At 48.5% G+C, this 17,125-nt stretch overlaps 1 protein-coding gene across 1 annotated transcript in view; it reads right to left on the bottom strand.

Annotated features, from left to right (window-relative positions):
- The window catches only part of NR4A3 (nuclear receptor subfamily 4 group A member 3), a 28,998-nt gene extending 28,308 nt beyond the window's left edge, over positions 1-690 (bottom strand). Inside the window, exon 1 of the mRNA XM_026084365.1 lies at positions 554-690. The gene's annotated coding sequence lies outside the window, so the exon portion shown is untranslated. The remainder of the gene's footprint in view (positions 1-553) is intronic.
- Between the last annotated feature and the right edge of the window lie 16,435 nt (positions 691-17,125).

The following is a 17,125-nucleotide window of genomic DNA, read 5'->3' as shown; positions in this document are numbered from 1 at the left end:
TCTTTAGCAAGCTCTCCAGCCTGCCTACGGTCTGTTCTCTCCTAAAGAGAGATTAGATCAACCTGCCCCGCCGTCCCTATTAGACAGCTCTAACTTGTGCAAACAAAACCACCTATTTTCCAAGCACAATTAAAGGAAGAAGACAAATTACTGCCATTCATCACAAGCGCTGTAAACTCCCCGCCGCCGCCGGCAGCATCATTTCCATGACAACAACTAGCAGAAATACCTTAGTACCGGCTGGGGCTTTATTCCACAAACCCAGCTCTCCTGGTTGTGAGGAGCGGCGGCGGCGGTCGTGCTATGGGTATGGGAGGGGGCAGAGCTGGAAGGGAGGCTCGAATACCGAGTAGCAAATGACCATCCACACGGGAGAAAAAGAGAGGTAAAGTTTCAGCTAGAGCCGCGGCACCTCAGATGAACCACCCCGAGGTTCTTCACACACAGCTGTCATTTCGCGAGCATCTGCCCAAGCGGCACAACTTCTACCAAGTCCAAACACATCACATTCTCTCTCTCTCTCTCTCTCTCTCTCTCTCGTTCATATACATACTTGATTGCTGTGGAGGTTCCGTCTTTACATCTAGTTTGTAAATGCCTGTTTCCTTAAATGTGCATGCAGGCGCTGTCCAGCGGCAAAATTGTAAAAAGAAAACCCCAGAGGTTCTTGGCGGCTGCCAATCTGGAGGATGCGTTATCCCGAGTCATGGAAAAGGATGGCAAAAGCTTGAGAAAGCGGAAGCCCTTTCCCGCTGCTGCTCCTGAGTAGCGCAAGCGAGGCGGCGAGGAGCCGCCGCGGCCGCAACGTGCCTTTGTTTGTGTGCGCGGCCGCGGGAGAGAGCCCGGTCCCTGTGTGCCCGTGCGAGCGCGTGTGCTCCGCGGCGCCGCCAGAGAGGAAGGAGCCTCTTCTCCGCGCTGCTCTCCCTCTCCCTCGCTCTGAACGTCATTTATGCGAGAGGAGCCCTAGCGGCCTCTCCATAGAGCGGCTGGAATGCGAAACGTCAATAGTGACGCCATGGGAGCCTGACGCTACTGACCCCCCCCCCGCCCCAGTGTGTGCGCGGCGCTCCCGCCGCACCGCGCGGGCGAATCGGCCGGCCGGCCCGCGTAGCACCGCGCCGCGCAGCACCGCCGCCGGGAGCGGGGCGAGAGAGCCGGCCGGCTGCGCCTGGGGCCGGCTGCCCGCGGGAGTCTGACGAGTTACTCCCCAGGCAAATTAAAAAAAAATAATAACAGTAAGAGCGATCGCGTTGTCGTTGGTTTGCAACCGGGGCAACTCTTTACTGGCCTGGCTCAAGGGGAAAAGAGCTTTGGCTGGCTAATTAGTGGCATTTTCAGGAGGAATTATTAAAGGTTCTTTTCATTTTCTTTTCAACTTTTCAGTGCGCAGGAGCAAAGAGCAGGTCGTGGAAGATCGCGCTGTGAGCGGATGTCTGGGAGAGCTGCTCTAAGGAACTCCCGGCTTTGGGTGTCTCTGTCTGGGACATCCGAGTCTGCAGCATTTGAGCCCTCAGCTGTCTCAGCGTGTAACAAATGACCGTCGCTTTGCTCGCTGTTGTGTTTACTTCCGTTGTTTGCAGTAGGGGTGTTAGCTATTGCTATTATGCTTATAGGGCAGCATTCGTTTGCACGGATTGAAGCGGATTCATTGCGAGCCGTGTGACCATACCAAAGCGGTTGAACCCTCGCGGTTCGCGCACGGCTGGGGGAAGGGACAGCTGGGGGAAGGGACACTTTCGCTTTGTGGAGCCTCGCTCCACGACCCCGTTACGGCAGCGCTGTCAGCCTCACACCAGTCCGAGAAGTCGCCGATGGGCGAAGGGGGCCCGGGGCTGCCCCGGGCACCGACGGGCCCAGTTACTCGGGAGGGAAAAGCGGGGCGGGCGGAGCGCTATGGCCCCAGCCGCCCCGCCGAGCGCGGATCACGCCGGTCATTCGCAGGGAACCCGCCGCGGCCGCAGAAGTCCCCGCTTCCCCTCTCCCGTCCGCTGCCGGGCGCGGGGCGGCCGGGCCACTCGGGGCACCCTGCGCCGCTGGGCGCCCGGCTCCTTCCGCCTCTCTCCGCTCGGACACCGCCGGCCCCTCGCCGGGTCACGTCACGGCGGAACGCCGGCCTCGTGCCGCCGCGGCCAATCCACGCACAGGACGCGCTGGGCCCCGGGCCAGGGGGCGGGGCCCAGCGGGCTGACGCACGACAGGCGCGTAATTGACGCAAGCGGCGTTGCTAAATTTAGCCGCTGGCCCTGCGCGGAGCGATGGGGATCGCGCGGGAGAGGGGGCGGAGCCGCAGCCGCAGCCCATCGAGCGGCGGCGGGCGCGTGCGCGCGCGCGCAGGACTATTTTTGGGCCACCTGACTGTGATCCAGCCAAACCAAATATAGACGCGGGCGGGTATTTATAGCGCCCGCGAGTCCCATTGTCACGGGGGCCGCGCCCCCGGCCTTGCGGCGCTTCCTGTACGCGCGGGGGGCGGAGCGCCGCGCCGCGCATCGCCGCGGGAAGGGGGCTCTGCCTGCAGCCCGGCCGGGCCCTGCGGCACCGCGCACACGGCCCAACCCGGTCCGCTCCCTGACTGCAGCCGTGGCCGCTCCAGTGCTGCCTGCGCGCCCCGCGCTGTTTCTCTCCTCCTCTCGCCGCACCCGTGTCACCTGCCAGAGGGGAGCGGAGCCGCCGCGGAGAGCAGCAGCGAGCCCCCACTTCCCGGCTGCTGGTGCCCGCGCCCCCCGCTCTCCCCACCGCGCAACGCGCCGCGGCTCGCGGCGGAGTGCCCGGCTGGCACGGGCCGCCCGCCGCGGGGTGATTCCCTCGCTCGGGAATGTGCTGCCTTTTCCCCCTTTCCCTTGCAAACCACTTGACATTCCTGAGCGGCGGCCACATGCCCGCTCGCGCGGGTGGGAGAGAGGGCGAGCGGGTTGGGACGCAGGGCCAGCCCCCTCCCCCCCCCGCCGGCCAGGGACACGCGTGGGGGCACGGGGTGTTTCCGCGGCGGGGATGCCCCGCTCGGCCGCGGCGGGGATACCCCCTGCCTGACGTCACGGAGCGGAGCGGGGCGGTGGCGGGCGCGCATAGCGCAGCGGTGACCTCATGGCAGCAGCGGCGGCTGGCTGGGAGTCCCCCCCGCGGCTGTTGAGTAAGCGCCGGGAGAAGTGAAAATGCCATGACGGGCCGGTGCGCTCATCCCCGGCGCTGACACGCCGCGCGGAGGGAGATTCCCTTTGATGCCGCTCCCGCCGTGGGCGGCTCAGGGCAGAGACACAGGGCAACACTTTCCGCCCGCCGCTCACCCCGGGCACAGACCCTGATAAAAATACTACGCTTTCCATGCTGTCATTTCTTCTTTTCATCTCTGCGTGTCTGCTGAAAAAGGGGCTGCAGAGCGCGGCCGGCTCCCGGGCCGCCCCGCACTCGCCGGGCCCCGACCCGCCCGCGGCTCGCCCCCTCGGGGAACTACCCCCGAGGTATTAAGTAACACCATCTGCCCAGACTCACAAGCCTGAACGGACTGTGTTTGCAAGCAGCCTCGAAAATGACGGTACTAGAAGGACGGTCATAGAATTGGCCCCGCTGTATCCTCCCCCCCCCCCCCCCCGTTACTCTTTCACAGAGCGGTGCAACTTAATTGCTTCCTCGAGCTGCTCCCGTCTCCCACGCCGTGAATATGTCGTTATACAAGACGGCTAAAAAACAAAACAAAAACAAATCCCAAAACAGAAGCAAGGCTGTTTTAAAAGTCTTTAAAATAATCCTTGAAATGCTATTTAAAGAAGCGTTATGTAGGAAACTCGATACTTGGAGAAAATGGTTAGAAAGTGTCGCTGAGAGCATTAAGCCCTTCAGCGTGTTATGCCTGCTCCTGGGGAGCCGCGCAGCGCTCCTGGAGGCAAGCGCTTTCCTCCGGCTGAGCGCAACCCACTGTTTCGCAGCGAGTTGTTAAATGAGATCGCTATGTACTGCGCGCTTCTGAACCAGGAAAAAGGAAGTCCTTCGTGCAAGGAGCTCGCAAGCTAAGGATAAACACTGAGCTGGGAGCCATAAGGGGATAGGAACAACACAAGGCGAATTATATAACACGTGGGTACACATCAGCTTGATTGACTATGAGCAGTAGTACAGAAATGAGGGCCATAACGATGTTGTTGCTGGGGCTTTGTGGATGACTCAGAATAAAAACAAGGCGCTGGAGGCTGTGTATAGGAACGATGGGACGAAGCCTGTGAAAATCTGGGGGAAGCCTTGGGAGAAGTAAAGCTCCAAGAGGCGGGAAGGTTGTCAAGTGACATTTTCACTGCGAGGTCAGAGCTAGGAAAACTGCAGGTGGGTCGAACTTGCACAGGGAGTAAACAATGTGGAGAGGCTGAGGGGTTCACTTCCAGTTCCCAAGCATGCATCTGTATTGATGATCAAATAACTAAATGATAAACTCCTTATAAGAATTTGCAGTTGTCTTCTTCAAGACCAGAGCTTGTGAAGTCCAGGTCAGTCCTCTGGCCACAGCCTTCTGGGATCAATAAAAATGTCATTGTTTTTAGGTACTTACTGCAGAACTTAAATACCCAAATCAAAAACTGTATTCCAGAAATCCTCTCCAGCTGCCATCTCTCTGGAGACACCTAAATTCAATAGTGCCATAAAGATGCTGTTTGGAAGGTCATCTGGTCTAACCTCCTGCTCAAAGGGTATCCCCCTGTATTACCTACAAATTTCCCTATCTTTCTCCAGGATGTAGAAGCCAGCTGTTCCTCTAAATGCTCTCTTCTAGGAATATCCTAAAAGAGAAGTCAGTTGCTGCACCCTAATAACACCATAACTTGGTAATTTCAGCACTTGCACAGAAAATAGGACATCCAGATTCAAAATTTCTCAGTCTGGGGTAGAGAGATAAGGGTGGGGAAGAGGAGAGTCAACCTACATTCTCCACCTCCCAGGAGACTGTCATAATCCCTGGATCAATCTGGGTGGCATCTCACTCATCCTTTTGAAGTGGTGTAACCACTTTCAGGCTTGTATGCAATCACTGCAATCTAATGCTTCAGGCCATCTGTTGGAACGGAGGGACTCTGCATATCCATTCCTGCTCCAAGGATGGCATGTGTATTTTATATTAAACTTTTACAGTATAAAATACTGTCATGGCCTTAAGTGAACTTAATTTCTTGCCCAATTAATCCCTTCTACCAAGCATGGTCTCTATGGTAAAGGTTTCCTTTCCCCTCCATGCCTTCCCTAATAGTCAGGAGCCTGGTGCTTAGGCCATTCTCTTGGATAATGGTCGATGTGGACTTGAGTCTCTTTAAACAGACAAAGGAAGGGAATGTCAGATTTTCTGTTTTGTACAGAGTGTTGTAACTGGCAAACTATTGTGTCAACAGAAGGTAGCACCCATCTTCTTCCAGCTGTGTCTTTAAAAAAAGCTTGTAGATGGCCATCCTCAAGAAGTGTTCTAATACCCTAACCTTGCACTGTCAAGAAGTGATTGCCTTCAGTCCTAAGCTATGTATCCTTTTTTCCAGAGACGTGGGATTTTATGTGTGGCCCTGTCAACTTGCTGAAGGTAGACTGTTCTTTCCCTTTTCTCTCCCTGAAAGTAGGTGAAGAGTTAGATGATGAGTTTGGGTTTCTGGATTCCTTTCTGGGGATGGGGCATTAAGGAAAACACTGCAATGTATAATTTTGTCACAAAAAAACTGTGTTGGATTTAGGTTTGAGTCTGAATCCTACCCTTCATTTCATTCAAAGAATAAATGTAAAAGCTTCTAGTGTTGATAAAGGTGAAAAAAGTCTTGAAAACAGGATATGATACTGGTCAAAATGATGCCTAGAGGAATCTGGACAGCCTGGAACAATAGCTCTGACTTTGCTTGCTTTTTTGGCCCATGAGTTTCAATGTGTGAGATAATGTTTTTGAACAGGTGGTACTCAGAATCCCTAATTTATCACCATTGTATTTCCAAACTGCAAGAGGAACTCATTCAACTTTCTTTGCTTCTCCCAGTAGGAATGAAAGGCGCCCTTGTCATGCAGATGTCATGATGGGGAAGAGAGAAAGCCTAACTTAGTCTTTGGTTTTGCATTTGGCAGGGTACCCTCTGCAAAAATTAAGTCCCAGTCTTGACTAAATTAAATCCCAGTCTAATCTAGCCTGCTGTCATACTTTTACATTCAAAAGTTTATGTTTTCTTTTCCCAACTAGTCAAAAAAAATGGTTGAATGGTTTATGATCAGATTTTCCAAATAACTGCCATTGGACTGAGACTGTGCATAGGAAATTTTTGCCCCAAAGGAAGAAATTTTGAGGAAGATTCAAATGATTCAAGTCAAGGCTTTTATGAATGCTAGAAATATGTGCAGTATGCTTTGTTCACAATAGCTCTGTTTTCCCAGACAGAAGCTCCACCAACTGGTGGAATTGCCCTGGAATTCTGTGATACCACAGACGGGGAGGCTTGAATACTCCTGAACTGACTCAGGCTGATCACTGTGCCTGGCTTGTAAGACAACAGACAATTCTTTCTTGCTTGCGAAGATCCAAAATTAAAGAAAATTGCATATTAAGCAAAGGAACAACTCCCTTTCAAACAAACCCACAGACCAAACTGTGATCATATTAAGTGAAGGGACTGTTGAGAATATAATTCCTGCTGCCCACGTAAGAGCTGATTAGGAATGCTAGAAGCCCAGGCCAGACAAGGTTCAGACATGCAAGCATAGCAGATTATTAAATAAGGAGATGAAGAAACATTCAGAAGGATCTTAATTTAAGTACATTGATTATGTAATAACGAAGCAGTTTTAAACTGGATTTATCATGGATACTCATGAAATACGTTTAGCATAGGCCTCAACTTTTTCAGAAGGCTGATCTTATTTGACTGTGTTCACTTACAGAAAAGAGAGAGAGAGAGAAGTTCCAGCCCATATTCTTCTGGTCAAAGATTTTGAAAAGACTAATCTTTATCAGAGAGCACTGGATTTTAATGAAGGATGAAAGCCATGGTACTGCTGTATAAACCCAAAAGGTTAATACTTTTTTCTCTACCATACACTTAATAAAATAACAACTGTTATTATTATTATTTTATAAATTCTTTTCCCATTACTTCCTTTTGAGCCCTTCATTTCTAAATTTAATTCTTGACTAAACTGTTAAACTCTAATCCTGAGAAGAGGGCTCTCTACTTACCACACAAAGTATTACACAAAAGTAACTTTATCACTGTGAGGAAAAAAATCATTTATAGCAGGTAATACCTTAGGCTTGTTCATCAGGCATTGCCTTTCTGGCAGACTAATACCCTCTGTTCATCTTGACAAGGGACAGCTTCTCAAAAGCATCAACTTTTTATTTATTTATTTTTCCTAACTTCTTTCTCTGAGTAGAACCTTTTAAATTCCATCTACTCTTATTCTGTTCTCTTCCCAGTTACCATGTCTGTTTACTTGCAATGATGTCTAAACCCTTCCTGTCTACCTGTGTTGCCTATCATTGTGTTTCATTTACTGTCCCTTTCACCTTTTTTTGTATTGATTGTATTTTCTTTCTTTTCTAGTATTTCCTTACCAGTTTCTCTCTCTTCTCACTGTCATGTTTAGTTACCTGAACTGCCCATTCCTAAGAGTTAGCAGTCTGCAGTTTCTTAGTCTGGGACAGGATTAAAGGCTCCAGATGATGAGAGTGGGAGATTCCGGCTTCCAAGGCAAGGAACTGCCCAAGCTTTGTTTCTTGCTCTGCCTCTATCCTGGCTTGTGCCTTGGCACAAGTCATTTTACGTCTGTCCACTTTGCTTCCTCATCTGTAAAATTACAGTTGGGGACTTAGGAAATAAAGCCACATAATTTAAAACTAAGTACTGTTATTGTTTATGTTTTACTAATACACAAGGCCTCAGACCTCTCTGTTGCAACTATTCTTTATTTTCTTATATAAATAAATGAATAATGAATCCAAGCACATCTGGGCTGTTTCTTTCAAGTTTGTCACAGTTTAATGACCAATAACAGGCTCCTGCGTCATGCCATGAACTAAGGGAGCTAGGTTTCTTCAGGTTTCTTCAGTCTTAGGACTTCACCGGGTTTCTTCAGTTACGACTAAAACTTCTGGTGCCTCTGAATCAGCTGAGATACATTGTTAAAGTGAGCTGATGAATCAGCTGTATTTTTCATTTTTTCACTGCATTGTTTATGAAAGATCAGACCACAGTTTATGCACTCCAGGCCTGCACTTATGGCCCCAGCTCCTGGAGTAGACTGGTGAGGTCTAGAGTCTAGTCTTTGGGGGTTGTGAAAATAATCTCAAAGTCCAAATTGGAGTGAAACTGGCCAGTCAGGCTGCCCAAGCTCTTAGCAGGCTGAAAATGTCATATCTGGACCTAAGTTATGTACACTTCTCAGTGCAGTCCTCTGAAGATGATGGGAGTGAAGAGTGCCAAAACAAACTTGTAAGCAGAAGGAGCAAAGTGCACTAAGCACAGGTACGCTTGCTGTTGGACCAGCTTATGGAAGCTGGGCAGCTCCTTCTCTGCTGAAGAGGAGCCTTTTGCTGTCTTGACAGTCTACCTTGAAATTCTAACCAAAAGAGAAGATGAATTCCTGAGTTTGTTCCCTCTCATTTCAAGGAGGCAAGAAACTTGACCATGTCATCTGACTATAGCTGCACACTATCAGGGACTCAGATACTAGGACTTTAGGTAGAGTGCTATGTGAGAGAGCGATGCAGTCTGAATAGTGAAATTTTGAAACATCGGAAATGAAAGTCAAAGCCATCTAAATACAGCTTTAAAAAACAAACATGGCTGCTTCCCGGGCATCTAGAACAGTAATTATATGAAGGCTGCATGTCTTAATGATAGAGAAGAGGTAACTGGCTGAGAAAATAGCTTCCATGTCACTCTGCTTGCTTAAATTATGCTCCCTTCAGTGTTCAAGCTTTTCAGAGACAAACAAGAAGCACCACAGTGGAACTGAAAAACAATTGATTTGCTAAGAGTTGTAGCACATAGGTGCTTTCGGTGCAAAAATACAAAGTAACAAAGTCATAATAGATTCTCTCTAATTTCTGTGGCTCTTTGAAAGAAAAGACAGATAAATGTATTTGCAAAGACTATTTAAAGTAAGCATAGTTTTGCATAGTTTTGGCTGATGGAGATCTCAATACTCTACCTTACATGAAGGGGCTGGAACATGGTGCAGCATAGTTGAACAGTCTTCTATCTTTTTCTATGATATTTTTTGTATTTTATAAGAAATTTGTAGGAGAAGATAAGGCAAAGCTTTTTCATGCTGCAGGTGAATTTGGACAATAATATAACTCTGGTGTTTTCAGCCTACCAAAATTTCCCACTGATCATTCCACATATTTATGGTTCCATGCAAGAAAAAAAATGCTTCCTGCCATCTGTTCTGAATTAGATATCTTTTCTTATTATATTCTCCTGCTTTATTATTTTTGTTGTTATGAAATAGTAACTTACATTTACGGTACTTGTACCTTTAAGAGGTAATTCACTTAATGTTTAAGAAGTAATTCACTTAATGTTTCATACTACTTTTCTTAAATTAAGAAAAAAAAAGTAGTATCCTGTTTTCAGTACATACATAATTGCACCAAGCTGTACCTTCTTATCACTCATTATACCTTCTCTTAGCATGGTATTTTCTTTCTAATGACAAGAACTGAATGCAATATCCTAAATAGGCTTTTATTAAAAATTATGTAATTCAATGACCACTTCCTTTCTAGCTATTCAATTGGCTTTTTAACTGATTCTCTGTATTACAACCATTTCTAGAGGGATCCACATTACCTGCAGATTTCTTATAACATCTTCATCAGCATACTTCATTAAATTTCATTAATTTTTCTTTTGTGTTGATAAGCATGCAAAGAGTGCACTGCTTTTAGATTTTTCAACTTTATCAGCGGAGCTGCTACAGGTTCACCAGCTACAAAGTGAAATCTGTTTGTTTCTATTTCCTACATCATGCATCACTAGTGCTGAAATACAACAAAGATTAAGTAACCAGTTATTACTAAGTAACCAGCATCAGAATGTCAAGTATGACAATTTGGTTTAAACTCTTTTCCCCAAGTCACTGTAGATCTTTTCAAGGAACTGTTTATTTCTCATTTTCTGTATGGCTTGTCAATGATACAGTACTTAACCATGGGAAGAAAGAGTTTGTTTGCATAAGGCTGAAAAAGGCTTCAGGCCTATCCACCTTCTACTAAATTAAAGTTCAGAATAAAACACGTTATTGAGCTCACTGTAACTAACATGTTTCAAAGCTCTACTGTAGATGGGGCAAACTGTATGCTAGCAAATGTCTGAGTGCAGCAAGGGCACTGACCATTCACAGCAGTGTGACACAAGCTATTTTTGCTAATATTTATGTTCCAGATTGGACAAATATTAAAAAAAGACACATGAAACTTTCACTTAACTCTTGCAATTTTATTGAGAGACTATCATGCTGTTTTCTTTTCAGTCACAGTGGCTGGACTCACAGCGATGAGTGTGCCTCCTTCTGCCTAGCCCTATGACCAGAGGGAAGTACTTCAGTAAAACATATAGCAAGTTAAGTTTAAAGGCTGGGAAGGTGAATCTGCTCTCCTCTCAAATACATATACGTGAAAATTCATTACCCGGGTGCATTACGGGCCAGATGTGTAACTTGTGAACACTTGGGGCTGTCAATCCCCATATCGTACAACGATCTCGGACATCAGAGTGGCGGATGCACACGCAAACAAGCGCAAGCAAGACTTTGGGGTACCGCCTGCCGCGGTGCCGGCCGGGGCTGAGCCGCGTGCTGCGAACGGCCTAGCACGGCAAGGGGCTGCCGGGGCCGGGCTGCGCGTCAGTGAGCCTGGGGAGGCCGGAGGAGGCAGGAATTCCGGTCACCGGGCTTTTCACCCGCCCGTTTTGCCAAGAACCCCTGCGACACGTGTGTCGTTTAAGGGTGCTGCTGGTCAGCACTGTCGACACCGGCGCGGGGGGAGGCGCGCTCCGCAGAAGCGGGGCCGGGGGTGACGCCCGCCCCGCGGCGGTCACGGGGCGCGCGGCTGCGCCAGGCGCCACGTCCCGTGACGGCCGGCGCGGCGCGGGCGCGCAGCTGAGCGCCGCGTGACGGCGCGGGGGCGCCAGCAGGTGCCGGCCGCGAGGCGGCCACCTCTGAGTGGGGCACCCCGGAGGTGGGGGGGGCATCCCGGAGCGGGGGCACGCCGGGGCACGGCCGGCGACGGTGGGCAGCGCTTCGCCACCACGCCAGGCGGTGCCCTGCCGGACGGAGGCGGCTCCCCCGGGCGCTGCTTCGCCCCGCCGCCGCCGCTGCCGCTTTGCCATTTAAGGGGCTGCGAAGGACCGGCGGGGCTGCGGGCGGGCAGGCAGGCAAGGCCGTGCCCTGCCCGGCTCCCCCGCGCGCACTCGGAAAGCGCGCGTGGATACCACGCGGCCTGCCAACGGCCGCCGGCTCCGCCGCGGGCGCCTGGGACCTGAGCAGGGGCGGCCTCCGCTCCCTTAGCAGGCTCCGAGCCCCAGGAGGGTTTAGCCCCAAAGAGATTTCCTCGGGACAGAAAGACCCTTTTGCAAAACACCTTTCCAGCCATCAAGCCATATCTCGGTCTGTCACTCCGCATCCTACGTTAGAAGAAGTAGCGTAAAGGGTAAAACTACACAGCACCTTCCAGTTGAAGCACTGGTCCGAACAACAGGTTAATCACCTCCTCACCTTATTTGCCCTCAGAGGCTGGGGGAAAAGCAGAAAAATCCTACTCTTTTTACAACTTTCAGGAAAAGGGATGGGCAAGTGAAAGACTCTTCAAGAGGAGTTTTTAAATTGCTTTGGCTTGGTTTAAATAATAATCATAACAATCAGCAAAATAACCCCATAGTTCAGAAACACTTTGATTTACAATGCATAAACAGGAACAGTGTTTTCCCACTTAAGTAAATACATAGATGATTTTGGGCTCTGTGGGTGGCTGTCATTATTACCACATTTTCTTAGCACTGTTTTTTAAGAGAGATTCTTCAGAAGATTCATGGACCTCATGCTACTATCATGTATCATCACCTTGAAGGCCTTACACAAGCCTCCTTTGCGGGCGGGGGGTCACTGGTGAGCAGCGCTTGCGTTCGGCAACGCCTTCACCCGAACCGGCCTGTGTCGCCAGCGGCTGCTAAAGGCTAAATGCTGCCGGCGCCAGGCAGCGGGCAGGAGCAGAGGCATTTTAAAGAGACTCCTGGGCTCCTTGGGATCCGGGGCCCTTTCGCTCGGCTGCTGGAACATCCTCGCCCACGCACCCTGGCCCCGCACCTCTAAGGAGACCCACGCCGGCACAGGCAAAGGCGCTGCCAGAGCGGCCCGAGAGCCTGGGCCGGGCCCGCCGCGGGGGCACCCCTGCTCCGTGGGGGTACCGCGGCGTCGCCGGGCGGCGTGTCCGTGCGCGGGTCGCGGCCGCACCACGCACCGCCGACGCGAATCGCGCCGGCAGCTCGCTCGGCCGCCCTCGCTTCCCCGGGCCCCGAGGGGCGGGGCGGGGCCGAGGCCAGGCCGGCCCCACCCCCGCGCGCATGCAGCCGGCACACCAGCCCCAGAGTTCCTCTTTTTTCCCCTTCTCCGCCTTCTGCAGCTATAAATAGAGCGCGGCGTGCGTGTGTCGCGTTCCCATTACGTACGGCTTACGCTGACGCACGGGGGCGGTGCGCTCCGTGACGTCAGCACGTATCCGGCCAAGCTATAAATAGACTTCCGGTGATGGCTGCTAGGGGAGGCTGGTGGCGTGCCTAAGGTGGTGCTCTCGAGGGAGTGGCCTGCCTCGTTTCCATGGCGACCGCAGCCCGGTTTCCTCGAGTGCTTCCTCAGCGGCGCCGGCTGCGGGGTCGCGCCAGTGGTGCCCGCGCCGCCCCGCCTCCCGGGAGGCTGCTGGGCCCCGGCTGGGGGGAGGGGACCTGTGGGCCGGCCGCGAGCCCCATCCCGCGTGGAGCCGGGATTGGGAGGCCGCTGACGCAGCCTGTCCTGGGCTCCCGAGCCGCTCTGCCTTGCTGCTCTCCTGCGGCTGCCTCCCCTTGCCGGTGTAACGCGGCGCGCTGTACAACATAGTGCTAATCGTCTCGCTGCTGCCGAGGAAGCAGGTTTCTGGGGGCAAGGCAAGCTGAAGGCCTGGCTCTGTAAAGCATATACACACAGCGATGTGTTTGGTTCCTCCTAGCTGGGTGTGGGAGCAGCATGTTTAACTGCTCAAGCGCCTGAATCTCCAGTCTGCTGGAGTGGGAGAGTTACATGCTGGCCTCCTCAGGATTTGCATTAGGGTAGCAAGTGTTACAGCCTTTTCCCCCATGCAGGCCTCTGACTTGATTGCATAGCAGTTCCTGAGCTGCAGCAGTTCACAGCCTTGTGTTTCAAAATAAACTAGCATTTATTGTCAAGTGATGACTGTAAGTTAGTAATTCTGTAGTTGCTTTGCAGTCAGACCAAGTCCATGTGCAGTAGAGATGGAACTGATAGTAGAAATGGTATTTTCAGCCATCCCTCTGTAGCTGTTCTAGTTTGAAAGCTGAAGTCCTAAGAATGGGATTTGCAACAGATGGAGTAATGGGGAAAGGGAATTTGCAAGTTCATTGATAGGTAATAATCTATGGAAATCAGTAAGTGTCTTTTTGTCATGCACATATCAATAATTTCTGCAGTCTGGGAAATCAGCTTCCAGGTACAGTTTCAGGGGTTGCATATGTATTTTATCTAGCCATTATTTAGAAGTGTAGGTAGTGTATTCCTTTCTACATAGTAGCTGTCTCATAGGAGTAGCTGCAATGATCTTCTAGAAAGTAGGCAGTGTTTTTCTTGAATCCCTTTAGGCTGAGGAGGGAAGTGAACATAGCGCTCACGTTCTAGGTAAGTGTTCCAGCCACTAGGCTGGTACATGAAAATGGCTGTGATGGCTGATCTCAATGTCATCAGTATGTATTAGGCCCCTGAGGGCTAAGGGTGTAACAAGATAATTCATTTTGCAAGCAGCTGTGCTGACTGAAGATGCAACTCTCCCTCAGTGGTTTGCTGCCTCTTCTCTGCCAGAGTTACCACCCCCACAGCTCTTGAGTTAATGTTGGTTAAGGGAGCAGCTGGGTGAACTGTACTAATTTTGCCTGAAGCACACTAGGGAGGATTCATACGACCTCTTTTGCTGGCAGACGTTTGGATTTAGTAATCTATGGCACACAGTGGATAACAACCTTTATGGCAATAATACAATCGTCTGACACAGTCCGTTTGAAAGAAGATATCTCTCTGTTACTTTAGGCATAGGGATGACTATTTTGTGAGTTCATGGTATCTCTGGGATTGAGGTGGGGAGACAAATGCTCATCTCAGTCCAGATGGTAGTACCTCTGGATGTCTTCATAGCAATTTTAGATGTCTGACTAACCTCTTTTGGTGAAAACTTTGGCAGGGACAGTGTGATTGCCTTGCATATTTAGGCATCCTAGTTGCATTCTAAATGCATAGTGCCAGATCCAAAGATACGCCTAAGTGACTGGCTGAAAAGCCTACTGAAAAACAATTCTGGAAAAAGAAATACAATTCTAGTACTTCAAGTACTGTCTGTCTTTAAAAGCAGCAGTCAGTTGAAGGGCTAAATGAATTAATAATATAAGTAAATTGTGTTCTTTTACATATACTTATTCTTTTACTGTTTTGAAATAGTGTAGTGATAATTAGACTATTACCTAATTCTGTTTATAAGCTTTCTGAGCTGGGAGGGCATCTCAATTCATTATAGCCATTTCCTGCCCCTTACTGCTTGCAGTAAGACACTGCAAGTTAGTAAAACCTTCCCCAAAGTATGAATGCCAAGCTGTCTAGAGTGCAGCTGTCTAGAGTCAGATGAAAAAGGTCTAGTTGTGAACAAGCCTTCAAACTGATCTTCCTTTCTGAAAGTGGTGGAAGGATAATGCCATAGCTTGATTACAGGAAGGGTTTGCTTAATGTTTCTGCTCCGTGATAGTTCAGAGAGAGAACCTGAGAGAGCTATCACACAACACCACCAGTGGGCAAAATGGGATCTTTAGATGTATCTGAACAGAAACTGTTAGCAAGCTACCATTAAACTGTTAATGACCTTTATGTCAGCTGATGTCTAAAGGTCTCTTGCAAGATTCAAGGATTTTACTGGTTGGTGTTTTAAAAGTTTTTGAACAGTAAAAGTGCATATTTGTGCAGTAAATTCTTATCCAAAGGAAAGAATAGTTAGAGTCAGAATACTTGACAGTGTTCTGGGGAAAGCTAACTTTAATACCGTGTCACTTCTCTATGCTGGCTCCCAAGGCCTTTAAAAAGAGAATGAAAAAGATAGAAAACTGGAGGTAGTCCTGATAGAGCTCAACATAAAACCAAAAAGAGGCTAGTGACTCTTTCAGTTTAAAGTGTACTGACTATTGTTTGCATAGAAGATAAGTTAAACAGAACAGGGGTGCAGTTCAAGGGAAAGCAGAGAAAGATGAATAAGGTATAGAGCCTTAATGGCTTTTTAGGCTATGCCAGAGAAGCAAAAAACTGGTCTCGCTGTCTCCCCAGGCCCAGACTCCTCTTAATTCTTAGTGCTAGGAGTAAACTCCCTCTAAGATGATGCTGTCTGTAATCAGGTTAATTGATATTGTTCCTGTAATCCCATTGGCAAACAGTAAAAATATGGTTACAACAATACATACTTCTACAGAGTACCTGTTTTGAAAGGTCTGCTCTCTAGTTTCAGGTAGACTGGAATACTTTGGTCATTGAAGTCATTCCAATCTGTTCTACAGGATTCAGTGTGTCACGTAGATTTTAATAGGAAAGAGGAAAGCTTGGCACATTCCATTACTTCTCTAGTGTATGTCTGTACGAACAATTTTGTTCTGTTTATCTTAAGCAAATTCTTGCCTCTTCTTTTCAAGAAGTGTTTCATTTTGTTGAAATAAAGAAAAGTAAGTTAGAAAAAAAATTTGGAAGGAATATAAGTTCCATGATTGTACTAAAATCCAGTTTAGTATTTGAATTACTGAAAGTGTTGCTTAGACATGTTCTTGAACATGATTGTAATAATACAGTGTGCTAGGGTACCATGTTCTAAAGAAATATTAATTGGTATTTTTTTTCTTGCTTCCATGTTTAGCTTTTCATGAGAAGCAAAAATGTCATAACTTCATGGACTGAGTCTGACATCATAAGCGTAAGAGCACAAGATAATGTGGTTTGTTAATGTCACCCTTCAGTTGCAGCTTAAGTCTGTGGTCACACTTAAAAATGCCCTTCTTGGTTTCTCTGCCTTCTGTTCTTCTTTTCACTCTAATCTCTCTTCTGCCTTCTACCTCTAGAGTTTCCAGTCTCTGTTTTAGATTTCCTTCCTTCCACAATAAGCCAATATTGGACTTCCCCACATCACGTTTCCCTAGTTGGCTAGCTTTGTTCATTTATATGTTAAAAATGAAATCAGGAGTGACTTCATGCTAGTTTTGTAGAGTTCTAATAAAATGCATATTTTGACAAGCTGTTCTTGTTGTGGAAGAAGTGCTAATGAAACCTATAGCAGCTGATTAATGTCTAAAACATGCTTGTTTCTTCTTTTGCTACATTCAGCCTTTTCTAAACATGTTTTGACATTTGGTTTTCATTATGCTCTCTTCTGCTATTGACTTTATATCATTCAGAACTGACTTCAATCATGAACAGAAACTAGAAACTAGTTTTTCTCTATGTTCTGGGATCTGATATGTAATAGGGACAGAGCTACTTATGCCTGATGTGATTGTGTATGGCTTTCCATGTGATGGTTTTCTCAGCTAGTGAGTAGATCTCTGCTGCTGCCCCCTCCTCCRGCTGATCTGTAACTTGGCTCAATCTTTCCTGAAAAAGCCAAGATTTTTGCATTGGAGGGGAGATATAAGCATGAGATAGATATCTCTCTCTTTCCTCTGAGGAAAAAGATCCGACTGCATTTAATGTTCTTAAGGTCTCTACCATAGAGTGACAAGTAGTCATGAGAGATTGGTGACTTCCTTGCTTTTCCCATTCCTTCAAGGTAATAGGAAGTATTTTCAGAAAGTTTAATCCCTTCTGCTTTGTTTCTAGAATATGTGAGGAGAGGCAACTT

Source organism: Apteryx rowi, unplaced genomic scaffold, assembly GCF_003343035.1.
Source record: "Apteryx rowi isolate R43461 unplaced genomic scaffold, aptRow1 scaffold_637, whole genome shotgun sequence".
Taxonomy (NCBI): domain Eukaryota; kingdom Metazoa; phylum Chordata; class Aves; order Apterygiformes; family Apterygidae; genus Apteryx; species Apteryx rowi.
This window is presented reverse-complemented; position numbering and strand designations above follow the sequence as displayed.